The sequence below is a fragment of the Chlamydotis macqueenii genome, chromosome 17 (genome assembly GCF_036417535.1).
Source record: "Chlamydotis macqueenii isolate bChlMac1 chromosome 17, bChlMac1.mat, whole genome shotgun sequence".
In the NCBI taxonomy this organism is placed as follows: domain Eukaryota; kingdom Metazoa; phylum Chordata; class Aves; order Otidiformes; family Otididae; genus Chlamydotis; species Chlamydotis macqueenii.
In genome coordinates this window covers 12,427,612-12,453,774 of record NC_141572.1, presented here as the reverse complement: position 1 = coordinate 12,453,774, position 26,163 = coordinate 12,427,612, and the positions used below count along the sequence as shown (strand labels likewise).

Here is a 26,163-nt window from a genome sequence, read left to right as displayed (position 1 = left end):
TTGACTTGTGCTTGAAAATACGCCCGAGCAGAGCCGTTGCCCAGATGTTGGGTGGTCTTGGAAGTGGTGTCAGCACCTCTGAACTGGCCAAAAACTCCCCAAAACATATAGGTGAGGCTCTGTGAGTGCACAATGAGAATGAAAAGAAAAAGATCCTTACTGAGATGCGTGGAAGATGTTATAACTCTCATACAAGCAGGGAAACTGAGGCACAGTCTGCCTCTCATCAGAGAGGGCAGGGGCAGGGTGTAGAAGTAAAATTTGGATGCCTGATGCCAGTGTCTCTTCCTGGAGTCAGAGTAGCTGTACTGAGCCAAGCCTGCGCAGCAGCTCCGCTGCAGTTCCTCGCGGGAACGCCCGGTGCAGAGACACTGGCTCCAGGCGTGGAGGTGCCCTGTCTGCTTGGATGGCCAGCAGCTGTGGTGAGGAAACCAGGCCCTGCTGCTGAGACAGCTGGGAATGGTTCCTCAGGACCCAGGGGGAGGAGAAGTGATAGAGGCCCTCATTGCAATTTCAGGGTTATTACGGACGCGATAATGAGGCGTTGCGTGCATCATTTTTCAGTGCTTTGCTCCCCCGCCCCCAGTTCAGCCCGTGCACTAATGGTCTCCATCCCAGGAGGACAGTAAAGGCTCTGCTGGTGCTGTAACTCTGTTCATCCTGCGGCTGGGCATCAACTGGGCTGGTGCTTGTGCAGGTGGAGGGGGTGAGGAGTGAAGATGACTTCCCAGAAAGCTGGTGTGGTTCTCCGTTGGTGGAGAGGAGGTGCTCAAGATAGAGGTTGGGTCAAAGAGGAGATTGCTGGGCCCCCAGACCTGGGGAAAACCCTTCTGTGACGGAGGACCCTCTGTTCCTGCATGATTACATGTGTGCGTCCAGCTTCCCGTGGGGTTGTTTTTGGGGGCTGTGCATGTCCCTCAGGTGATGCCCGGGGGGGGATGCCTCGCAGGAGGCAGAGATCACCTCCCTGCAGGTGCCCATCTTAGCAGGAGAGAAGATGAAAAGATCCCCAGCTGGGATCTGTCACTGCTGCCTGCCGGTATCGAGGATCTGTCACTGGCAGAGCAAAAGGGAACAATATTATTTTTGGTTTGATCTGGCTGTTTTCCCTCTCCAAGTACCGCAGGCTGCAGCGGAGCCGACCAGACACGAGGTGCTGCCAAGCGCTCGCGCCGCTTCACCTTCGCCTTGGTGCGGGTTTTTCACAATGGGGAGAAGTGCTTTTTTAATTATAAAGGAAACCTTTGTAGTCTCTCATGCTGGCAGAGACCTGGGGGTGAAGCTGATACACAAAATGTACTTTGGACGTGGTTTAATGCCTCTTCCAGGCTGCTGCATCTCTCCTGCATCCTCCTGCCAGTCACCCACGGGGCCAGGCAGGGCTGTGTTTGGGACTGGGGGCCTGGGTCTGACGGAGGGGTTCCAGGAGGCTTCGGTGCCCCATTCCTCTGCCTGCAGCCTGGAGGAGAGAGCCAAAGCAGGCGGCTTTAGCAGCCAGAGCAGGAGAGGAGGGAATCCCTCCCTTCCCAGGGGGCAGGCACGCTGCGAGCGGCACTGGGATCCCACAGGTCCTGAGCTCTTTCCCCTTTCTCTATCCACGCCGCTTCCCAACAGAGCGTGCGATCAAATCAAACACGGCAGGATTATTTATTGAGGTGCCTGTTTGAAGTTGAATGGACAGGAATTACATTTCAAAACTGTGAGAGAAAGAGCTTTTTAGCTCTCTTCCTTCCTCCAAAATAGCAACCGCGTCGCCGCATGCCACGGGGATGTCAGGGTGAATCTGTTTCACTGACAACAAGATTGTTCTGTCTAGACAGGGAAGCGCTGCTGAACGGAGTGAGTCTGCAGAATAATTTAAAGCCAAAATACTTCACAGGCATTAAATTTAAAATAAAAACTGGCTTGACACAGATGATGCTTGACGGATAGCTTGCGTGGGGGCGGGATGGCGGCTGGCTTTGAGACAGAGCTTGATGGAGGTGATTGACGGATGTCACTCAGGGTGACCTGGTGGCTGCTGACCTGTCACCTTTCCCAAACAAGTTGTTCCAAAAGAGTGGGTTCATTGAGGCATCCAGCTGGCCCTGCGGGGCTCAGTGCAATATCTTGGACCTGTCCTGAATTTTTTTGTTCCCAGGCAGCCTGTCCAGCCCTCCCCAGCCCCTGGGTGCCTTGTCCCCCCTGTGCCGCTCTGTGTCCACCCCACGGCCTGACCACACTGAGGAGAAGGAGCAGAAGGGGTTGTGCGGAGGGGAGATGAGCCTTGCGTTCGCCATCTGCCTGGAGGGGCTGGCAGCCAGGGCTGTCAGGCAGAGCGGTGTGGCAGTGCGGTTGCAGCCCAGCTGGCATAAGGGATTTACTTTCTTCTGGCAGAAAAAGAAAGATGAAATATTAAAAGCATGTCTCAAAGGCTGGAATATATATATATATGTATATGTATTTTTTTTTTTCCCCTTTTTGAGGAGGACTTCAGCATTGCTCAGAGAGGCAGCAGCCGGTCGGAGCAGGAGGGATGCCAGCCATCTGGAGAAAGCAGGGAGAGGGGCCGAAGGAAGGGAGGAAGAAGAGGTGTGTCTCAAGAGGGCTGATCTTGGAGCTCAAGGTGAATGCTGATGCTTCAACTCCACCCTAGCCTGTAGGACTTTGCTTTAGTCTCGTTTGGCTCCTGTTCAACGGCAGGAAATAAAAACTTTTTTTCTTGTCTCTGTCCCTACAGATGAGGGCAGTGCCCCTCTGAAGTAGGAGGACACCTCCACGTTGACCCCTGTCCTTGGATGAGGGAGGATGCAAGACAGGAGGAGCAGAGGGCAACGCATCGGTCAGATCCCTCCAGAGAAGTCCTGCTGGCTCCGAACTTGTCATTTCTGGCATCCTGGTGAGTCCAAGAGTCCCCTGATGGCTTTCTGAAGTGGGCATGGTTTGAGGTCTCTCCTGGGGCTGAGCTATTCCGTTTGCTTCTGCTGATGAGCTTAGGGGCAGGCTGTCAGGGGAGAGCCTTGCTGGCAGGCAACAAGGCATAGAGATGCGCACTCTCCTAAATTCAGCAGAATTTGGAGCCTCCTATTTTTTTTTTCCCCCCCAAGCAGTCATCAGACATCTCCGCGTGCCTTCACGCGGCAGTTCAGCTGCTGGGTGGGCAGTGGGAGCTGGCATCCCAATTGGGTGCTCTCGCAGGGGATGCGAAGAGAGGAGTTCTGCGCTTTTGCCAAGTGAGGGGCTGGAAGGAAATGTTCAGGGTGTTTAAAGCTTTTCCTTCTGTTTCTTTGATGTCTCCATTCTGCTCTTGCTCTGGGTTAGCCGCTCTGGGCCAGATTCAGAGGAAAGGTGGGAAAGGGGAAGGTGCAAGTTCAGCATGGCAGGGAGTAGACCCGGAGCCCTCTTGACTTTACACCTCTATGAGCGCTGGCTGTGAGCGCTGCGTGTTTGCTGATTAAGGATGTACCCGAGCGAAGCCCGCTGGGGAGACAGTGGCTTGCTCGGGGTCACGAGATGAGTGAGCGGTTGAACAGAGCTTGACCTCAACTCTCACTCCTGCCGCTGCCTTCCCTCTGAATCCCCATCTCCCACATCATCTCCGTCAGGATGGGGTGGGGGCAGGCAGCAGAAGGGAGCCCTGGTGTCCATCATCCCCCTCCAGCCTTGCCTTCCACTTTCCCCTCCCTGCCTCCTGAAAGACCCTATGATTAATTATACCACTCCGCAACCTCCGAAAATTTATTTAGGGTTTTATGTTTGCTGTTGCTGCTGCTTACACAATGGCAAATCTACTGTGGCTGCATCCCAAGCAGGTGGCAGCTAATAGGTCAATAAAGCGAATCGCACCATTAGAGCTGTCGAGAGGCAGGCAGGTAGAGGGGAACGCCGTGGGGAAGTCAAGACAGATCTGCTTTAGAAGGAACGCGTCTGGCTATGCTGGTTTGTAGGAAATTGCTCACTTCCCTGATGGCATCTGCCACTTTAATAGATCAATTTTTCAACTATAGTTTGTCTAGCTTAAGCTTTCTTTTCCCTGCATCCCATGCTCTCCTAAAATTTAGTCTAATGGCTCCTTTTCATCTCTGACAGTGTTGGAAGTTGTTTTCCTTAAAGATTTTCACACTCTTTTCCTTGGGGTGTACAGAAAAGGAGGGCTGGGAGGATTGTCAGCTGAAGGAAAGGGAGAGCTTCAAACCAGGAGAAAGCCCTCTGGAAAACGCTGCCAAAGGCAGGAGAAATCAGCCCAATTTAGAAATCACCTCTGAGCATCTTGCTTGGTGCCTCTGTCAAGGGGCTGAGGATGGCCTACTGTGAATGGATAAAACGCTGCTGGACCCACATCTCGGCGGAAGGGAATGGGGCAGGCGTGACTCCCTCGTCCTGCTCAGGGGCTCTGCTCCTGCCTGGAAGGGCACAGGCTGGTTTGTACCTGCTGGGAATTCGCACGCAGTGGGAATCTCTTCCCAATGGCTTTGTGCGCATGCTCTGTGTAGGGCGCCTCCAGCAGCCTGCATCCTCGCGGGAAAGGCAGTTCAGATACCCTGGCTCCTTCTGCTTCCTCCCTGTGAGTGCCGTACTGCTTCTGCAGAGATGGTTTGATAAATCGAAGCAGGTTGTGTTTATTCTATAAAGCTCTGTAGGTATCCTGCACTGGATATCGCCTCCCAGTGCACGGGGAGCAATTCAGCTTGAGGAATCGTTGCCGACGCCGTTATCTCTGTAGCCAGTCCTGCCTGATAAACGTGCTCCCTCCAGGTCGGCAGAGCCCAGCGGGGAGCCAGCTACGCCTGTGCGCTGGGCTCTGCTGTTTAGGGGAGAGCAGGGCTTCTGCTCGGGGGCTGCTCGCAGGCTTCCCAACAACAGGCGCTCAAAACGAACCCAAGGGATGCTTAAACACCATGGGACTAACAGAGCTCTCGTGCAACCAGCCTTGGGAGTCCCTGGGCTTTTTTCCAGCCCTTTTGGGAACTGGGGGTTTAAGTTCCCTAGCTGGGAGGGGCAGGAATTTGGTATAATTTTTGTGAGCTGAGAGTCCTGTTGTGCTTCCCCTGACCCTAGGCTGGGTCAGATAACAATGGCAACCGCTGCCCTGGCTCTTGCTGAAGGACAGGAACTGGGAGGAAGACCCCCCCCTTTTGCCACCATCTCCAGGCAGAAGGGGCTCATGGAGCCTGGCAGGGGCAGGGGAGCCCTTCAGGGGCTCCCTGAGCTCCCGCCCCGGGGTCGGCTGCCACCCTGGTGCCAAAAAAGCAGGGATGGTCTCTGCCCCATCTGAGCAGGCAACGGCAAATGCGGAAAGCTGCCAAATGGCTCCCTTCTGAGACTGCGGGACTAGGGTAGAGAAAGTGACTTTTATAGAAATAAAGGAGACTTCCTTTTGGGTCAAGTGCTCTGGAAAGGAGGGATTTTTGAGATGAAAGCCTTTTTACTCGGCTAATGTAGATTTACATTGCCTAAAAGGAAGTCTGCCTTGTGTTGGGGTGTTTTTCCCTCTGGGGGCATTGTGATTGCTTTTGAAGATGAATTTTCAATGTACAAAGGAGAAGAAGAAAGCTGAGAGACAGAAAGGGCTTTAAAAATTACCAAGGGTTCATGTGGTCTGTTTTAATTTGTTAGCATGTCTCTCTTGCTTGTAACACCCCTGTCAGGTGCAGGGCTTTTCCTCTTCCCTTCCTGACTTGTTCCTTCCCACTGGCATCTTTATCAATCCCAGCCTCTGGATTGTCTTTTTTATTTTTATTTTTATTTTTTTTTTTACCTGTTCTGGCTTTGGTAAGACTACAGGAAGCATCGGAGTGTTTTGCCTCTCTGCTTTTGCTGGTTTCTCCTCCCCTGCCCTGGAGGGACGAGGTGCACGCAGAGCTCTGCTCTGTGGCTGCGTAGTGTGAAATGCTGTAAAACCCAAGCATCGATTTGTCAGTCAAAGGTGTCTGTTTGCTCCCTGGTCTGGGGCTTTAATGCCTGCAAATCCATCTTTCACTCCCCGATGGTTTGCTTTAAGATTTTTGAAATCGACTGTTGTGCTTCGGAGCTTTGGGAAGGGAACAGAGTCAGCCAAGCCAGCGTTCCTTGTGCCGGCTCACCCGGGGGGTTTGAACCAGACAGAAACCTGAGAGAGCCCGTGGGGCCTGGTTCAGCAGCTCTGTGGTTCCCAGGCTTTGTGGATGGTAGGGTTGTGGCATGTCCTGACAACAGATGTCAGAAAAACCTGAAGACTTTTTTTTTTTTTTCCCAACAGCATATTCCCATCTGTGCTTCCCATCCTTTCATAGCAATCACAACTCTTACTCCCTGTTTTCAAAGTGTTATGCTCCACTGTTCTTCAAGTGGAGTTCTTCCTTCTGTGGAGGAACATGGCAGTTTGGGGTGGAAAGGATCGCTGCTGCCCATGGCTGCTCTCCTGCGGGAGTTGCTGGTGGTGACCTGAGCAGGGAGACCTGGCTGCAGCTCCTGCCTTGGCCCCTGCCTGCTTCATCATCGTGGGTCAGCTGCTGCGTTAACCTTGCCTTTTCCCTTGCTAAAAGAGAGTGAATTACAGGGAAAAGTCCTTTCCAAACGCTGGAGCCGGGGTGGCTTTGCAGCCCTGGGAGGTGGAGGTTGGAGTGGGGCGAAGAGGAGGGCTGGGGAGATGCAGGTGGCTCCTGGTGCCAAATGCCAGCAGCAGATTTATCAGGAAGGAGCCGAAGGAAGCGTATCAAGGATGTCTCAGCTGTTCAAGTGAGAAATCAAATTAAACTTTGCATCAAATAGCGGAGCTGCTCTGTGCTGGGAGTTATGTCAAATTCATTACAGCTTTCTACACGCCAGCCCCTGGGGGTCAGTGGAGAGAAAAACCAGTGCTCTGTGTCGGGGGGCTGTGTTTGCCTGCTCACCTGGATGTGTTAGCGATGTGGGCAGAGGAAGAGGGGATGATTGCTTTAACCTTCAAGATTCCTGCGGGGAGGAGGAGGAGGACACTGCCTCCAGAGCAGCGCTAGTTCCCTGTGCTGTTGACGGCAGGCTGGGACACGCATCCATCGGCCTGCGCCGCGGGATGCTGGTGAGGACTGGGGAGAGAAGCCCCAGAGAGCTGGAGATGTGGAAGATGCTCCTGTCCCAGCTGCATGTCTCCTGATCTCTTGTTAACAGGCCAGGAGATGGAGCCCTTTGGGAACCCTGGGGTGTCTGGGAGGTGGATGAAGATCAAAATATCTGCATCGTGCAGAAATATGAGTTCAGACTTGCTTCTCATCGGGCACAAGTCCATGCTTGCTCCAGGCAAGGAAAAGATCTGGACAACACATTGCTCCCTCGATGGGGACAGATTGCTTGGAGGCTGGATGGAGCGCAGACTTGGCAGGAGAGAGCCTGGAGCTGGGAGGAAGCTGCTGGTGCAGCAGCAGGGGAGTCGTCTGCCAGGAATCTGCGATGCCATGGGAGTTTGGCTGCAAAATGTGTTCCCTGCGCTGCTCACCAGAGGCTCTGAGAGCTCCCAGGTGACCACAGCGTGTCCATACCCGCTCCTCACCAGCGGTGTGGCATGCCACCGAGCTGGCAGCCGTCGGGAGGAAAAGAACATGGCTCCACCCACTGCGAATGCTGGGTGCCAAAGTTTTCTCTGGCTCATGTGCTAAGGCCCAGGCTTGACTAATGCTATCTGGTTTTTCTTCCCACCCCTGATGCGTGTTGTGCATCGCTTTAGAAGCACTCAAGCGCTGGCTTGATATTAAAAAGCCATTTGCGATACTGCTGCTTTGCTGGCAGGAGAAATCAGCCTGGCCCCGGAATGTGCCCATCCTGGTGCTGGGGCAGGGCAGCCCGTAACCGGCAGCGGTGTCTCCTCCGGTGTCCTGCCCGCTGCTAGGTCTGGATTAGGGCTCTCCAGCCCAGAAAAAGATCTTTCCTCCCTCCTTTTCTGTTGACTTATAAGAATTTTTAGGAATTTAAGATGCTAAACCTCAGTTAGGCAACACTTATTAATTTCCGAGATGTGATTTATTTACAGAATGTTCCCATTCACAGCAGCAAGTGCTGTTAATTGCTGTAGTTTGCTTTCCAGAGACTTGAAAAGCCAGTGAAGGTGACTGCCAGGCAGGCAGGGCTGGAGGTGGATCTGGCCACGCGGGGACACGAGGAGCTCGTCGAGGAGCCGACTCTGACCCAGGCACTTGGGATTTTGCTGGGAGTGCTCCCTGTCCTAGGGCATGGGAACAGGCCAAGGAGCGGGAGGAACACCCATCCCCTCATTGTGGCTATTTTAACCCCACCATCCTGTGGTGCTGTTTGCCATCCCTGCTCTCTGCCTTAGTCCCTTTGCCCCCAGGCACCTTCATCCTGCACCAGTGCTGCTGCGGGGCTGAACGAGTGCCTCTCTGTGTAGATCTGGAGGCAGAGCTGCAGAAAATCAATGGAGCCGAGAGCAAATGAGGTACCGCGTGCTTGTCCTTCAAGCTGCCGGCAGTGGGGACGGCATCTTTGCAGCGTGATGGCTCAAGGTTATTTTTTCTTTCTTCTCTCCCTGGCATGGGCTGTTGCTCAGAGCTGCAGAGATGCTGTGCTGAAGCTCTGCTAACACGCGAAGCCCCGTGACTAATTTCTCCAGAGCGGGCTGTGCCGTGCTGTTTCCCTGTGAGACACCAGCTCCTCCGGGATGAGGTGGGCTGTGGGGCAGAGCTGCCATCCAGGCAGAGACAGCGGAGACTTCAGCTGCTGCAATCCCCTGTCCTATTTTAACTCTGTTTATGAGCGCCTGTGGCAAGGGGAGGGAAGTGGCCCCCTGTGTTTTGGGGAAGGAGAAGCTCTCCTTTCTCCTGTTTGTGGACCAGTGGATTCCCTCTTGCCATCTAGACTGGCAACATCTTTGGGAGAGTCTCCCAGGTGGCTCTTCAGGGAAAGAAGTTGGAGATTGATCAAAGTGCCTCATCCAGAGTCAAACCGCTGGCTCCACCTTGTTGTGCTTTCCAAGGACCCCTGCAAAAGGGCCAAACAGAGCTGCTCCCCTTCCCCTCACACGGGGCTCGGGGACTGTGTGACTTTGTGTAGGAGCCATGATGAAGTCCTTGGTTCAGCTCCAGAGCCGCTGCTGTAACTCTGATGTTTCATGCAGGTTTAGACAAATTATTGCAAAATAGCCCGCTCATCTTCTGGCATGCCCTTCTCCCCACTGTACCCAGCTCAGCCTGCTGATGAAGCTGTTGTTCCACACAATGGATTCAGCCATCAACCGTCATCTCCAGTTGAGCTTGATCTATAACGCCTGTTGGTAGGCACGGGGAAGCGCTCAGCGCTGCCGGGAGCAGGCGGTGTGTGCAGCCTGGGTTTATTAGCCATCTGGCACGCTGCTGGGCCGTTTGTCACCAAGGATCCTGCAGGAAGAGCTTCTGATGCTGCAGTGAACTCTGTGCTGTAGGGAGAGCCAGGATAATTTCTGGGAGCTCGTGGCGGGCAATCCTGGCTTCTCAAGTGCCGAAAACCAGTGAGTTTGGACCACTGCCTTCCTGCTGTGATGTTCCTCTTGAACATCCTGGTCCAGGTAGGCATGGAGAAACATGGCCTGCTTCTTCCCAGGCTGAGTGTGCCAGGAGGCTGCCGGAGGGGCTTCTGGTTTTGTTTCTCTTCCTCCTGCATTCGGTGATGCCTCGTGATGTAGTGAGCAGGGGCTGCAGGGAACATGCCTTCTCGCTCCTTGGCTGACCTCCGAAGCAGGAATCTGACCCCAGATCATCGCCTGGCCTTTGTAGGGCTTGCGTGCAGATGCTGAGCTGGGCAGCTCCAGAAAATGAAATGTGGAATGGAAAGGTGAGGGGCCAAGGGGTTGCAGACGGCTTCGCTGCTGAACTCCGTTGTCTAGAGGAGAGCTGTATTCTGGATGTAGCTTGTGGTGTTCTTCCCAGGTCGAGCCGCCTGTTGGAGTGAGGGGATGCTTCCCTGGCAAGGGACTGACCACAGACACAGTTCTGCTGCGTTGTAACGCAGTGGTAGGGAGCCCAGCTTTACGTATGGGTAGGTAACGAGAGAGCTCCTCTGAAGGCTGTTGTGTTTTGCAGGAATAAGCCTGCACTATTAGGGTCGCTTTTAAAACCTCTTACCGCTGTGTTCTTCAGCGACGCCCGTAATAAAGCCCCAAAATGAAGGGGGTATGGGCTGTAACGAAGCCAGGAAACCCCCTGTGCTTTTAGGGAACGGCGCTGTCTGGAAACTGTCCCATGCGCTGGAGAAGCCTGGGTTTGTGGCAGAAGCATGCTTTAGATAAGCTGGTTTTGTTGGCTTGTTTAGAGATATGTTGGGGATGCATAAAGGTGGATCTGAGTGGTTTATTCACCAGTGGTGCTCCAACCCCCTGTGCCGTGCCCTGTCCCTTCCCTCCCCATGCACATCTCCTCAGCGAGATGGAAGCAAGGCGGGGGGATGCACGCTGCCTTTGCTGTCTGGCCGGCTCTGGTGCCCGTCTCCCTCTGCATTGTGCTGGGAGACCAGAAGGGATGCGAGGCTGGAGATGTGTTCATTCCCCAGCCAAACCCAGGGGACATCCCTGGCCCTTGGCATCGCAGAGACGGCTGAAGCAGGCCCTTCCCCAGGCACATCCCTGGCCGCAGCCACAGCACAGCCCCAAATATCCTCTCCTCTGCGCTAATCCCATTCAGAGCCTGCCCTGCACTTCTTCCCGGCGAGGCCGCAGACATGAGAGGCTGGCTGCCGGCATTGGGGCTGAATAGATCGGCTCTCCCCTCGGGAGCAGCTCGCTCAGCTTGCGCTCGAGATAAGCGGGGCTGCGTCCTCCTGGCTGTCGGACTCCTGGGCAGCTGGCGGAGCTGCGATTAGCCTCAATTTATGCAGGCTGTTAAACAAACACCTGCGAGGGTCAGGGACTGAGAAGCAGAGTCATTTTTTGCAGGCAAATAGTCATGTTGCATTAAACTAAGAACATTATCTTTTTTTTTTTTTTTTTTTTTGTGGTGCCTCTTAGAGCTCCGAGACATCCCTAGTCCTCGTGAAATTTGTAGGGGTATGAGCCAGCGAGATTACCACAAACAGCAGCGGTGACTCTAACAGCGCCTGATGTTCTCGCAGCGCTGGGCTGATTGCTGTGGGCACAAGCACGGTTGTGACTTCTGGGGCTGCTGGCGGTTTATAAACGTGTCCTGCTCTTATTGCTTTCTCGGCTGCTTGCAATTCTCCGCAGCTCACCCCTAATCTCCTGCAATAGACCCGCTGTTACCGCCAGCGGTGTGATGGGTCGCATCGCAGGGGCACCGCGATGGCGAGATCTATCGGAGTGTTAATAAAAGGGCTTAACGTGGAGAAAAGGAAACCCTGCTCCCTCTAGAGACCTCGCTGATGAATCTCATCTAATTAACCTCGGAGGTGATCGCTTACAGCGGTGGTGTGTGCCAGCAAATAGTCTCCATCCAAATCCAGCGCGAAGGCGGGTGGCTTTCCCCGGCGGAGAGCCCGACTCGACCTGCAGCTGAGAAGGGCTGGAGCAGAACTGGGCTGAAGGATCATTACCTATTAGATCTTAAGAAAAAAATTTTTACACTGAGGGTGGTGGAGCACTGGCCCAGAGAGGTGGTGGATGCCCCATCCCTGGAAACATTCCAGGCCAGGTTGGCCGGGGCTCTGAGCAACCTGATCTGGTTGGGGATGCCCCTGCTCCTTGCAGGGGAGTTGGACTGGATGGGCTTTAATGGTCCCTTCCAACCCAACCCATTCTGTGACTCTATGATCCAGAAATTTGACTCAAACTGCAGGGCAGTTGTTGCATGCGGATGCACATGTTTTATCCCAGTGGATCCCCGGGGCCTGGAGCAGACCCAAGGGGTTTCTCTGTGCATGGCAGTGCCCTGGCAGTGCCCCTGCCTCATCTGCCGCCCCGCACCGTGATGTTTGCTTGTGTGTGGGAGGTGGATGGATTTCTTCCTCCCTGGGCACTTCCTTCTGCTCCTAAGGGAATTCTTTCAGTGGAAGCCTTTGCTTGTTTCTTCACAGATAACTGGACAAATCCCATCCTCTGCGATAAGGACGTGCCAGTATTACCATTGCCCACCACCGTAACACATCCCCTTTCTGAGGCTGCGTAAAGGTAAGATCTGCAGCAACCAAATCGCTTGGTCTTTCCTCCATCCTTCACTCTTGTCTCCAGCATGCCCCGGGATGTTCTTTCTACCCTCTGTTTTTGCAATCAGTTTGCCAAGTCCCTTTCATACAAAGGAGGAAAAAAAAATAAAGTAGCTCTGTAATATACTATGGATACCAGCAATGGGTGGCCGTGAGGAGCGTGGGGCAGCTGAGGGATAGGGAATGGAGTCCCATGGGCTGCGTTTGGGGATTTGGGAGTTTCTTTCCACTTAAATTGCCCAAATTGAATATTTCCTCCCTCATATTTTTTTTTTTTTCTAAAGCACTGAACTTTCCCTTGGCCTCGAGGGAAATGTGCTGGTGTTGGATCTGTTTCTCTCCCGAAGTCTCACATCAATCCTGCCTCTAATTTGGGGTCTTTTATGTAACTAAAAATAGCTGCAGCGTTGGTAGCTCTGCGGCAAGCTGTTTGTTACTCTTCCTGTGCTTGCATTTAGGTTGGCTTGCGGACGCATATGTTCCTAAAATTTCTGTTCCCTCTCAGCAGCGTTTCCGATGCTGTTCCTTGGCGCAGTCCCTCGTTCCCTGTTCTCTCTCCCTCCTGGGAATGGTGAACAAACCTCCTGTGTTTTGTCTTTCCCTTCCCAGCTCCATGACTGGGCTCTATTCCCACTCCGGTTGCTGTCGGAGCACCAAGCCTCTCGGTCCTGCTGCTGCTTTACTCTCCAGTTAATTACCCCTTCCTTGCTTCACTAAGCTGGTTGGAAGCATTACACTTCTACCCTGTGGTAGATCCTAGCACAGAGTTCCTTGGGAATATTAAATGAACCAAGTTATTTGTTAACAGTTATCTACAGAGGAGCTGGATCAGTGACAGTTTTCTGGCCTCAGTTGCCAAAATCTCCTCAAAAGGTCAATTTCCTGTACCAGAGCTTCTCAGATGGATCCAAACAACCCAGCTTCTCTGGACACCTGGTCTCTGCCCTCCCTGGGGTTTGTGCAAGGAGCCCAAGGCAGGATGAAGCAGGGAGGTCTGGATGGCTCCTCTTGCAGATGCTCCATTCCCTCAGAGGCGAGGGCATGCGCCTGCAGGTCAGGGCTTTCAGCCATGATTCCTTTTTTTAAGGTCCTTATCTTAGTCTCCTAACAATGCTTCCTTGTGTTTCACGAGGAGTCCAAAGTACGTGCCGTAGCCCTCTGGGAACAAGGGGTGAAAGATGCTCAGTTCTGCCACTTCTGTGAGGCTGCCCCCCTTTGCTGGTGTGAAATCCTCTCCCGGCTGGGCTGTGAGGGTGTGGGGTGGAGCGGAGCCCGGATATCGCTGGCACAGATGCACCGTGTGCTGTTCCATCATCTTACCACGTGTTTTCTCAAAGCCAGAGCGTGGCTGTCACAGGTGTGGTGACAGGAGCGTGACCGCGGTGTGAAACAGATGGAAGAGGACCTAAAGCTTTCCCTGATTCCTGCAATACCAAGAACTCAATTTGCTGCCCCTCTGCAGCACGGGGATTTTCTGATCATGGCAGCCTTCTGTCCACCCGAGCAGCCCTTTGCCGTTCCTACGGTCACCCCACGCCCCAGCAGCCATTTCAGCAGAGCACCAGCTTCTCTGTGCACAGGGCCAGCAGTGCAGTTTCCCCCTTGCCACCTACCTTAGGGTGGCTTCTGCAGGGAGAGGGTCCTGGTTTAAATCTTCCTTGTCTGGGGAGAAAACTGGGGAGAAATAACTATTTATGGGTCTGCATGCTGCTGTGAGAAGGGGGCCAGGCCTCTTTGTGGGGTCACGGAGGCATCCCAGGGTGCTGGGAGCTGTGGGTTAAGGCAGCATGCCGGCCCTTCTGTGCTGAGAGGCGGGGATTTGCTGTCTGTCTGCACCGCCTGCCCCTGCGGATCCCCTCCAGACAGAGGAACCAGCCTCTCGCTGTAGCAAAAAGGCGATTCCCCCGAGATCCACGGCCCTGGACACCCTCGCTGCCCCACTGATGCTGCGCTGGGATGGAGATGCTGGCACAACCCTGGCCCCATAGGCAGAGCTGGTGCGGCTGTCTCCAGATGGTGCCCATGGCATTTGGGAGGGATGGGGAAAGTTCAGCTGCCCCCAGCCCTGCCTCAGGACCCATTTGTGGCTTGCTCTCGAGAGCAGGATGCGGCCCCATGCCTTCTGATGGCTCAGAAAGCCGCTTCTGCAGCGAGCTGTCGGGGAAGAGAGCAGGCATTCCCGGGCTGCCGCTCTGCTCCGTGGGAGGAAAGGCTTCAAACAGTAATTAGCTAGCGTTGCCATTTCCAGAGAAACGGCTTGTGGTGTGCTGGACAATGGGCTGCGGGAGGCAAACGGGTTAAAAGCTTTAATTCTGGTGAGATATATTTAGGTGGGCTTTTTTCCTTTCCAAGGAAGGCAGGTTAAAGAGGCTCTGACTCTTTAAATAGACTGCTTTCTCCTTAACCAGCCAGGAGCTCTGGTAGGAGCATGGGCCGTTCCTTTCCACGGCTGTCCTGGCGCTCGTGCCACGCGCCAAACGCAGCTGAGCTTCCTGGAGACCTGCCCTTGCGTCAACAGCAGAGGGGCTGAAATGAAAGGCTCAGTTTTCCCTTGACAGCTGTCAAAAGAGAGAAGTTATTGGCTGCCACTTGCCAGCTATATTATTTATTTTATTAGCTGAAGCATAGCAGCGTAAAAGATAATTTAGTCTGGGTTAATGCAGCACAATGCAAAACTCATTACCAAGCCAGCTCTGTGTTCTCCTGCCGCTGTGGCCAGCCCTAGATGCCTGCGCATCCCCGGTCCCCTTGTACAGCACGGGCTGAGGCACCGGGACAGCCGCAGACCCACGGAAGGGAGCTGACAGCAGCGGTCAGAGCTCATTTCCCAGCACCTACTGCCAAGGCTGCCTCCACCGTTGCCTCGTTTGCAGCCTTCAGCGGCTTTCGGCACCGACACGAGCGAGCACCGCTGATGCTGCCATCCTGGAGCTGAAGCTCCTGCTTAACGTGGGAAGGCAGGAGCATCTGTCCCCACCACTTCCCTGCTAGTGCGCTGCTATGAAGGCAAAAAGCCATCTGCCTGCAGAGGCTGAGCTCCCTGGTCGGTGATATTTGCTAACCCCAGAAGAGGAATTGCTGCTATGGGAGGGCAGGCAGAGGGACGTGTGATGAGATACCACCTCATCCTCTGAATTCACTGAAGAGTGGATCTTCCACATGTTGCCTTCCTCTTGACCATGAGACCAGACCCACAGCTCTTCGTGTGATACCAAACCTCCTGATATCTCCTCCTCACAGCTGCTGAAAGAGGCTCAACACAAGATGACAGTCCTGTGTCACTCCTGCCTGGATGTCTCCTCTTCCTCACAAGGCTGGTGTTGCCTGATGGGGTCTTGCCTTCATGAGGAGCCTCTAGTGCTGTGTTCACACTGATCTTGTAAAGCATCTCGACTCCTGAGGGCATTTGCATGACGGAGCTGGTTCAAAAATGCTTTTACAGAGCATGGTCACTTCTTATGAGCCAGCGTTTGCAGAGCAACCCCTGCAAACAGCTGGATTGCTGGCCTGGGAAGCCCGGAGCTGTTGAGGGCTGAGGGGCACCTGCAGCTCGATGGTCTACAGCCTGACCCAGCCCACTGCAGAGCAGTCCTGGCCCTTTGGTGTGCCTCTTTCTGTGGTTTCATCTACATTCTGCTACCTCTCCTTGTCACATATCTGGTGGTATCAAGTCCTAAGCATCTCATATTCTGGATGTTTATAAGTTATAAGGGAAATGGATTTCTTCCTTAATCCTCTGAGCTTTTTTCGTTCCTCCATTGTGTTAGTTAATTCATTGTTTAAGCTGTGTGTCAGCTCTTGTTCTGGCTTACTATAGATGAGGCTGGCTTCTCAGCACTTTTGCCTCCTTCCTTTGCCCATCAGCTTCTGCAGCAGAGCTTTGATTCCCTCTGGGAACGCGACCGCTGTGGATGCAGGCTGACCAATACAGCAGTTCAATGAGTGCTTTGATCCTGACGAGCGTCGTTTGCCCTGGATAAGTCAGGGAGCATATCTTCAGTTGCAGGTAATAGGCAGTAACGTCCTCCTTCCGCCTCGTCTGGAGGTTTCCAGGTCTCCCTTTCACCCAAAGGGGCTTCCTTGCTTCCCCCATGGTGGGAGGCAGAGATGCCTGAGCAAACTCTGAGTGAGGTATTGTGGAGTCCAGAAGCTGCAGCGAAGCTTTAAATGAGGCTCTTGCCCTCTGTAATCATCCCATCTCGAGAAGCACGCGATGTTACCTCAGGCTACAGGGCTTCTTCCCAGGATGGGTTGATCAACATCGACCTTGTTATCTGGGAGTTCTCCTGGCAGCCTCAGCGGGGGGACACAGAGGCACCAACTGCCGCTCGATGCCAGCCAGTAGCGTGCTTTTGGCTGGTTGGATGACTTACGCTTTCCCAGATGAGCATTTGCTCCATGTTGGATGCACTCTTGCCCCACTGGAGCAGGAGCTGGGCTGGGCAGGCTGTGACCCACAGCATGGTGTGCAGGGGAACGTGGTACTCCCGGGGTGGCATTCACAGAGGGTGAGAGGAGCTGAGCAACTTTTTTGTGATGGGATGGTCCTTCCACCGACCTTTGCCGCCTTGGTGAGGCTCTAACTGCCCTCTGAAACCCCTTCCCAAACCGCTGCGGGGTCAAAGCAGGCTTTGACAGGAGCCTGTGGCACCAGGTCCCCTCCCCTGGGCTCCTCTCAGCCATGACTGGAGCTCGCTGTGCGGCCGCCTACCTCCTGCTTCTTCTGCCACGTGATGGCTTCTGAGACAAATTGGGGTCCCAGGTGTCAGGACAGAACAAACAGAACTGGAAATCTCAGCTTAACCTGTGTGCAAGTTGTTCTGGGCTTTGCTGGCACAAGACTTGGTTCCATGCAGCCACTTATCGGCTGCTCTGGTGTCCGCTTCCCTCTGCCGCGGCCGGAGTCAGAGCAGAGAGGTGAGAACGAACCTTGGCAAACCGACCGTGCTCTCCTCACAGGGTGGGAAAATCCAAGGGTGGCCAAACCATCTCCACCCCTTGCCGGGTCACTGTGGCTGCGCATCCTCCCACCCACATCCTCCGGCCACGCGGTGGGCAGCCTTCCTCTCCCTCCCTTGCAGGAGAGCCCAGCCCCACCGCCCTGCTCATTCCGTTTGTCTGGATTCACGTTACAGTCGAGGATAAAGTCGCGGATATTTTCGTGCAGCAATAGGATCTCACCAGCCGGCTCTCTTAATAAGATCCTAGTCGTTCGCGGTGCCCGATTCCCTTATCTCCCCGCCGCAGACGTACGTTACCCCTCCGCTCACCGGCCAGGGAGGAAGCAGCCAAAATGCTGCTCCCCAGCCCAGTCTGTAGCCAAAGCTCCGACCCCTTCTCTGGCCTGTGAATAAAGGGGAGGTTAGATGCCAAAGCAAGGCATCAACACGGCATCGCCCACACTCCTGCGGCTCTCGGGGCCTCCTGGAAGCTGTCTGATGGAAGGGGAACGTTCCCGGCCGGAGATGTGACTGCCAGAGCATGCGTCTCAGCCAGAGTGCCCACTGTGAGCAGAAAATGTGGAGAAATAAGTGAAAAGTGAAAAAGAAGCTGGAAATCAACAGTGCTTCACCCACTATGGAGCCTGGGAAATGTAGAAGTTGTGAAGGGAAGCGAAAAGATGAGATGAGAAACTCTGGAGGAATTTCTAGCGGTGAGGAGGAGGAGGAACTGATTTTTAGCAGATGAAAAAAAAAAAGAAAGAAAAGGAGGGGGGAAAGCAATGCTGTTGGGATGGGAAAAGCAGAGCGCGTGGTGGTATCTGTGGAGAAGGGATGACGCCGTCAGCCCGCGTGACGGTGAAGATGTGTGAACCTGCCCCCGTCCCTGCTCTCCAGGCCGGCTTTTCTGGGAAGCGGTCGATGAAGTTTTGCGGGAGGCTGTGTAACGATTGACCTCGCAGGAGCGGGTCTTGGAAACGCAGAGAGCCAGCTCGGCTTGCAGCTGGGTCAAGCTGCGTTGCAGAAGGCGATATTGCTGCTGTTTAGAAATTTCTGCTTCTCTTTGGTCAGAGTCTTCGACTGCCTGTTGCAGCCCGGTACAGAAGCGAGCCTGGGTCGCAGCTCCGTGTTTCCACGCGGGGCATCTCCTCCTGCCGTACCAGCAGCCTGCTCTGCAAAGCCATTTTGGGTTGGCCCGCTGATGTTTAGCCAGTGCCACCCACCTCTATGACCCAGAGGAGCCGTTTGGCCACAGCTCCCCAGCTCTTCGAGACCCCTCGCAGTGATGCGGATGAACCCGCACCTAATTGCTTTCAAAATTCCCCGTTGCTATGACGACTCGCCAAGCGTGATGCACTCCAGCGCTGTCTCTCCGCTCCCGGGCCTTGCATCACCGCCAGAAAGCTGTGTGCACACCTCTGTAGGTGCGGGTGCTTTGTTCCAGCTTCCAGAGGTGTTTATAATCCCCTTGGAGCCTGAGCAGATTCTCCCCTGAGCTGGTGGAGGGTTTACTTAAAAGGTCTGATAATAAGGTTAAGGAGAGGCCGCTCACCCCGCTGCTGAGCGCTCCGACAGCTAAATTTAGCCCCTTGAGTCATAATGAGTCAGCGAATTGGGGGCAGGGAATCTTGATTCCTCTCCTTTTTTTTTTTTTTTTTTTTTTTCTTTTTTTCTTCCCCCCTCCAGATTGGCTTGGTTTCTGCCCTAATCCAGCACACTGCCTACCCACAGTGCTTTCCCCCAGAGCATCCCTGAGCCTGGTAAGTGTCATCTGCCATGGCGAGTGGCCTGTCTGCAGGCAAGCAGCATTGTTTCCCATCGTTAGTGGTCCCAGGCACGGGAAGGTCTGGCTGGTCAGCGTCCTCTCTTGCTGGGTAAGTGCTGGTCGAGGCTGCGGGCAGGTAGAGCATCCCAGGAGCTGCTTGGATACACGGCAATGAGTGAAGGTCTATCCAGATGCCCTTCTCCCAGTGCCAGAGTGCTGCAGCACAGCTAGGAGCAAGAGATGAGCTCTGAAAAACCAACATGAGTGTTAAAAGAAGCACTATCAGGAGCTCCAGGTTTGCTGGACCTCCAGAGCTGCTCTGTGCCATGCCCAAGCCTCCTCCAGATGGGCCTGTCCCCGTGCCGTGCTGCAGCCATCCATCCTTTCCAGGAGCAGGGACGGGTGCCAAGGTCCCCAGGAGGCTGTGACGGAGCGGGAGCAGCCAGGGCTCAGCACTGTGCCTGGTGGAGACCCTGTCCTGGGATGGAGCCTTCTCACAGCCCCGGGAAAGCAAATGCTGGGAGCGGAGCCCCCGCTGCTAGCTGATTGTATCGGTTTGCATTAGATCCCACCGAGTGCGTTTTACATAAGCTGTTTCCCAGAATGAAGTGTTTTACAAACGCAGCATTTAATCATCTTGTAAAAAAAGGGAGGAAAAACTATCTCCACCCCTGGGGCTAGGAAACAGCTGAAAGGGAATCCAGAAAAGAGACAGTGCGCTCACCCCGCCGCGCTTGCTGGGCTGGGGAGCCCTGAAGAGCCGGTGTTTGCGCTGGCAGACAGCGAGGGGTGGGACAGGAGAACTCAGAGGGTCAAAAAGCCCACGCTGAAAGCACCCAGCACAATGTCCGAGTGGAGCTGCTCCCCAGCTTGCGGTGCTTGGCCCTCCCAGGGCCACGACGCCAGGATGAAGGAGGCAGGAGGTGGGGTGGATACTGGGCATCCAAAGCCTCCGCAGGCCACTTCTGTAACAGCTCCTGAAAAACCACTCATCCCTTGGGCCCTGGTGCTCCGCTCGCCTCTGGTTTTGGTGGTTTAAGGATTGCTGGCCAGCTGCGCTGCTTCCCAGTGCCTGGCGATGAACGGGTGGCTCGTTGGGCAATGATAGGCACAGTGAGCAATGGGTGCTCCTCGCCCTGTTCTGGGTGTTTGCACGGTGACGATGGGCTGGAAGGGCTGCTGCTCTCGCTGTTATGTCTTTTTTTTTCATTTGCAGTAAGCGAGGGATGTGAAATCAGAGTAATGGCCAAGGAGACAGCATCCACTTGACTTCTCTCGCCCACGGCGGGAGCAATTAATCTCGCTAAGGCACCGCAGCGAAGCGAGGCCACAAGGTTACGCGGCCCGAAGCCCGTGCGCTCCTGGAGCTGAGGATGATGCTGGTCCAGCAGCCGCGAGGTGCGTTCCCCCTCCATTCCTCCCCCTGCCTTGCCTTTGATCTGCTGCCGTGGGGGAATATCGTTCCCATTGGGAGCCGGTTCAACCCAGACCGGTGCGGCAGCGGGAGCCCCGCCGTAACTAATGAGATGTCTGCTGCTCGCTGGCTGACGCGGCGGTGGGTCCTCTGTGCTGCCGAGACCTGCGCTGATAAACCGAGCCTCCCGGAGACGGAACGGCTTCCCTCTGCTCCTCTGCTCCCCCTTATCTGGTAGGATTGCTCCTCCGAGCGCCGCTCATGCCTCCTCTGTGGCGTAACACGCTGCTGAGGCCTGGTCCTGCCGACAGGTGATGCGAGGGGAGAGTAGACCTGACTGGTGGTGGTCTCCACGCCAAGGTCGGAAGGTGCTGGGCATCATCCGTATTGCAAAGTGCACAGCTGCCACCTTCACGGAGCGGGTCTGAGCCTCGTGCCGCAGCTCCAGTAGACCCAGCACGCCCCTCGTTTGGCTGTGGCTGTTCGATGCTAAAGACAACAAGCAGCTTGGAAGGACGTTTTTTGTTGGCAGCTGGTGACGCGTGTTCACTAAAGGAATAGGGAAGGGATCAAGGTCTTGCTCTCCCCGCCTGAGAGCGTGACCTCCTGTCCCTCGGCTGCGTGTTGCTGGCGGGGTGTCTGAGCAAGGACATCCCGGGGACAATGCCGACTGCAGTCCTGGATTTGAGAAGCCCCAAAGGGTGGGCGACGCAGTGCCGACGCCGCTGAGGGGACGGGTGCCCGCCTCTCCCCCGTTATTTATCATGCCATAAAATCCAAGGTAACACACATCCATAAACGCCGCGGAGGGTTTCACGCGTGTCAGCCGTGCTTAGGTGATGGAGCAGATGCTCTTTCGAGACCAGGGGCTCCATGAGCAGAGGCCGGTCTGATGGATGGGGCAGCCTTCAGCTGCCTGCGCCTTCACTGGGCCGTAGCACGCAGCTGCTTCCCCAGATGCCTTGTCACCACGGGACGGGAAGGCTCGGTCCCTCTCAGCAGCGGGGTCCCACCTGCCTGGGTACCTGCTGGGGGGGTTCTGCAGGCTCTGGGGTCGGGGCGCTGCGTGAGCTCGCTCGCTCACATGTGACAATGGCCAACGCCATCCCCAGGGCAGGCGTTGCCCGGGGAGGCAGGGAGAACTGGGGGGCTGCTCAGAGGAGCTGAGGCTCCCATCGGCTGATTTTCCCGGGAAATAAGATGTGTGCCGTTGCGATCTGTGCACACGTGCACATCTGACAGCTCCTGAGCTCCTCGGATGGTCTGAGCCACGTGTGACAGCAGAGCTGTCACCAGTGCTGACGGGAGATGCTCCTACACGGAGATGCTCTTACACAGAGATGTTCCTGTGTGTCCTGTGAAACGTGCAGCCGGGTGGGAGAGGGTGACAGTGAGCATCGCCACGGAGGGACAATCCAGCGGGCACACACCCCTGGGACCTGCAGGAATGACTCCTTAGGTGCGCGTGGCCTGCTCATGGGTGAAGGCTTTGGCAGGCAGTGACAACTGAGACGTCAAACTTGGGTGAACCGGGAGCCGTAAATCCCGATATTTGGGATTAGCGCAGGCAATTTGTTTCAAAGGCAGTCAAATCCCTTCCCTGTAGGTGCGTGCTTGTCACAGGAGACTTTCCTCATCTCCAGGAGAGTTGCTCCAGTTGAACAGATCCAGCCCTCTCTGGGGAGAAGGTCTCTGGAGCTGCTAATCACTGGATTTGGGGACTTTTTTCCTAACACTTGTGGAAGATTGCTTCCTCCTCCTCCTCTTCCTCCCTTTTGTCTTTCTGCAACATCACAGTGTTGGGAAGGACCATCTGCTGATTTGATTAATGGCTCTTTTCTGAAAAAGCAACAGAGACAAATGTCCTTGTGAGTGTGGCAAAGAGAAATGGAGAAACAGGCTGGCTAATTTTCAGCCATTATTTTGGAACCCAAACTCCTTTCCAGTATCAATTCAGCTATTATTTCAAAAACTAATTAATCTTCGCTCAGGCAGCTCCAAGGGAACTGTGTTTAGATAATTAACAGCCCATGGATTATGAAAAGTCTTGCTTTTGGATTCTACTACAGTGCTTGCCTCCTGCCATCGTCCTGCTTACCAACTCCTTTCATCAATCCATCTTTTTTTTTTTTACACTTAAGAGCAAATAATAAATCATGATGGATTTTGCTTGCTTTCTTGGGGGGGATCCTGAAATGTTCTTCATCTGGGCAATTTTTGTGGTGGTTTTGCAGCTAATCACTGCCAAGCAGGACAAGTCACTGCTGCTACCAGGAGGATCTGGAGAAAGGTTTTGTTGGGCTTACTGAGAAGCGGGGCAATCAGCTATGAGAAGGGAGATCCTAGAAGCATAGAGGATGGGATTTTTATTTTTTCTGGGTAAGCAGCACTGCAGAAGCAGCGCTTTAGCACCTCGGAGGAAATCATGAAACCTTCCCTCTGCTTGAGTGACCGAGAAGGAAAAGATGCGCGGAAAGGCGATGCTGGTAATTCCCTGTGATGTTAACTGGGAACTGGGGAGGTGACTCTAACTGGTGCCGTAGTGATGGCTTAAATGTAGGCTTGACTTGCAAGCTTAATGTCTGTGGGTGTATAAAGCAGGCAACGTTTCCCTCTCCTAACAGGATTTCGGGCTTTGTTTCCTGGGATCCCGAGCTATTGATGGACCGCTCTTGAAACCTGATGCTGCGGCCATGCCAGCATGGGGACGTTTCCAACCAAACCTCCCCGTCTTGGGGTCAACTTGTTGAAGAAAGCAAAGAGGATTTTAGACCTTCTTGTCCCGTGGTACCTACGAGCAGTGTGGGAGAGATGGATGTGGCCATGGCCGCCCACATTTTGGCTCTCCAGAGCTGACGGATGTTAGGAAGAGTCCTGCAAGCCTGGCGTCACTAGAACCATCGCTGCACCCAAATCCTGGCTTGGGTAGGCTTCAGTGCAAGTTTTGCAGCAGGGTTTAGATGTGTGTCCTGTTTTCCTATGCTGCCTGGCAGGGTTTGCTCACTCGTGTGTCCGGCGGGGTGGGATGCATGGGTTCAGGCTCAAGCAGAAGGCAGTGCTTCCTGACAAGCCGCTCGCTTTTTCAGACAGATGATGTTTGTGTCTGATAAATCTCTGCAGGCAGAGCTCCCTAGTCCAGCAGTTTGACTCCTAATTAAATATTTACCGCGATAGCACCTCACTCTGCTTCGAGAAATATCGTCCCTTCACCTCCGCTGGGCTCTCGCCTCCTTTGCAACGCCGCAGTTTGAGGAGAGCCATTTTAAACCCCCTGCTCCAATAAAACGGAGAAAAGCAATTCTCCCTCCACCTTTCCCATCTCTCTACATTTTTCCTTTCTGTGAATAAAGTTTGCTAGAGGCCCTGGAGCTCTGGCTGCTTGGAAAGCAAAGGGCTCTGGCAGGAGGGCTGAATATCTCCCCATCAGGTAGGATGCTGTCTCCTTTCAACGGCAATCAAAGAGAACAGCTACCCAGGGAGGGAGCTGGAGCGGATCGGCTCACGGGGAGAGCAACGCGGTTGATGGGAATGTCGCTCCGGGCATCTGCAGGTGCTGGATGAGAGATGCAGAGGGGTGTGGGGGGAGCGGGTTGGACTGGGGGGCTGCTGCGTGGGGTCACCGTCACCCAGGGGTGGCTGTTTGGGATGGATGCAGCACTCAGAGTTGAGTTTTTGGGGAAAGGGGGTTGGGTTTGTCCTGGTTTTAACCATGTGCAACAATAGAGTCTTTTGTGTCGACCAAGCATCTTCAGGGGAAGGGGGAAAAAGGAGCTCTGGTTTGAGCTGACCTGGGTCAAAACAGGACCATAGTGAAGCTGCCGTCAGGGCCTTCACGTGGAGCTGGCACGGGGTCCCCATGTCATCCAGAGCTGGTGTCTCGTGTGGCACGGCTGAGGCCTTGCTGGGGTGAGGGACCCCAGGTTGCCCACCGCCCTCCTGCCGCCGCTGTGATGCCCCTGACCTTTGGGGTGAGGCTGCGCGGGGTGGAAAGGGCTGGACCACCCCGTCGCCATGGGGACCTGCCTGCATCTGCTGGTGGCCGCAGCTCCTTGGCTCCCTACCCACTGGCTGTCCCCCCGCCCCTCTCCCATCCATCTGGGCAGACCATGCTCCTGCCTAATCCTGCCCCGGACCCCACCTGCGTGACACCACCCACAAACCAAGGGATTTTCCTCATCCTCCTGCCTCTCAGGCTTCCTTTGCGCAGACAAAATCAAAATTGCTGGCTTCAGAGCCCCCGTAACCCCCTGTCCCCGTGCACATGTGCGCCACATGCATTTATTTCGCAGCGAGGAGGTGACACGTCCCCCTCGCCCCGCTTCCCGCGCTGGCCCGGGTTTATCTCCTTCCAATTAAACCCCTGCAGATAGGGGGTTTAATAAGGCCCTGCCTGTGAGAGATTACTAACGATTTCATTTCCAGCATGTTGTGAATTATGAGGCAGCCTGCGAAACAAAGCTGAGCGGGGACAGGCTGGCAGCTAATTACTGTCCCCCGCGCTGCCACCGCCGTTAGCTGGGCCCCTAATTGCTCCCTGGGCCTGATTGCCTTTCGCTGGTGGCTGTGGTTCATTCTCGGCTCTTGCCCGGCGCTCGGCTGTTGCCGCTTCTCTCTCTGCACCCCTCCCCTCCACCTTCTTCAAGTTTGTTAATGAAAACCTTATCTGTCTGTGCAGATAATGCCAGCAGTAATTAGTACTCAGTGAGGTCTGTCAGGCTGCTCTCCTCTCACGCCCCTGCCCCGATCTCTTTCCTATGTGCAGTTTCCTGGGTGCTTGCTCAGTGCTGGGGATGGTTTTTGGGGGGTTTTAAATTTTATTTTAGATCTTTTTCACCCTGTGCATCTTTCATCCTTCCTGGCTGCCCCAGGCTCGGAGCTGGGAAACCTCCGGAGGGACGATGGGACTGACCGCATCCGCAACCCCTGCTTAAAATCACCTGAGTGTTCCTGGGTCCTTTACTTTTTTTTTTTTTTAATAACATTTACGTTTGCAGTTTCTTAGCTTAAATCCTTCAGTCTGATAAAGGACGACAGCACTTCTCGAGTGCCTGGGATGGCAAAACTGATTCCCATGTTGAGAGGGAGATTTACAGTGATATAAACGTCAGGGCCGAGCCCAGTTGGTATTAATGGCCTTATTAGTTACCTTGCTGTAAAATACTGGTACTCCAGTTGTTAAGCAGCCATGGTTTTGCTCTGCAGCATCAATTCAATAAATTGGGGCTTTTTTGATATAAATCTTAAAGTCTGCTGAACCCATTGGAAAATCCTTCATGGTATGTCAGAGATCTTCAAATGCGAGAGACCTGGCAGTAAAAAAGCTGTTCAGGGTGCGAGTGCAGGGTGAAGAGGGCGAGTACCACAGCCGGAGCATCCCCCGCGGGGTGGGGGGATGCCACGGGATGTGGTGGGTGTTGCACAGCAGCTCTGGTCCTGCCCAGAGCCGCCCCAGCCCTTGGAGGTCTCCTGGCCGTGTAGGGACTCAGGGTGGGCTTGGATTTTTCAGCTGCTGGCTACAGAAACCACATCCCAGTGTGCGTCCCAGAGGTCAGGTCCGGATACCTCCCGCGAGACGGAAATTGGCTTGGCTCCGTCCCCGAGCTCCGGCACACCAAGGCTTTGAAAGCAGATCGCAGCCTGGCTCTGGTCTCCGGAGGAGAGGGAAAGGGAGAGAAATCCAGTGCTTGGCCAGGGCTGGAAGCGTGAAGCTGCCTCTAGAGGGAAAAGATGCCCCCAGCGCTGCTGTCATCCCTCGCTGTGCCGTCCCCGTCCCCGCTGTCACCTCCTTTGGCGCTTTAGCCCGGAGGTGAGCTGCCAGCTGGGCCGTCTCTCCTCATCTGACCCACAGCCCCGAGGGCTCCGTCCTTACGCCCGCACTGCCGTAAGAGGTGCCAGCGCTGTCCCCCACCACGTCTGTCCCTTTGTCCCTTCGCCTTGTGCCAGAGCCACCGCTCTTTTTGCAACTCTGC

At 54.6% G+C, this 26,163-nt stretch overlaps 1 long non-coding RNA gene across 6 annotated transcripts; it reads left to right on the top strand.

Moving 5' to 3' along the window:
* The first annotated feature begins 2,216 nt into the window (after positions 1-2,216).
* On the top strand, positions 2,217-26,163 carry LOC147598625 (uncharacterized). Of its 6 annotated transcripts, none has more exons than XR_015260463.1 (8): positions 2,217-2,605; positions 2,720-2,878; positions 11,947-12,040; positions 12,581-12,646; positions 15,316-16,081; positions 19,997-20,178; positions 22,819-23,119; positions 25,701-26,163. It is a non-coding gene; the product is annotated as an uncharacterized LOC147598625 (long non-coding RNA). The 6 variants fall into 6 exon arrangements; XR_015260464.1 differs by lacking the exon at positions 25,701-26,163 and adding an exon at positions 25,063-25,438; XR_015260460.1 differs by lacking the exon at positions 25,701-26,163 and having other exon boundaries at positions 12,584-12,646; positions 22,819-23,508.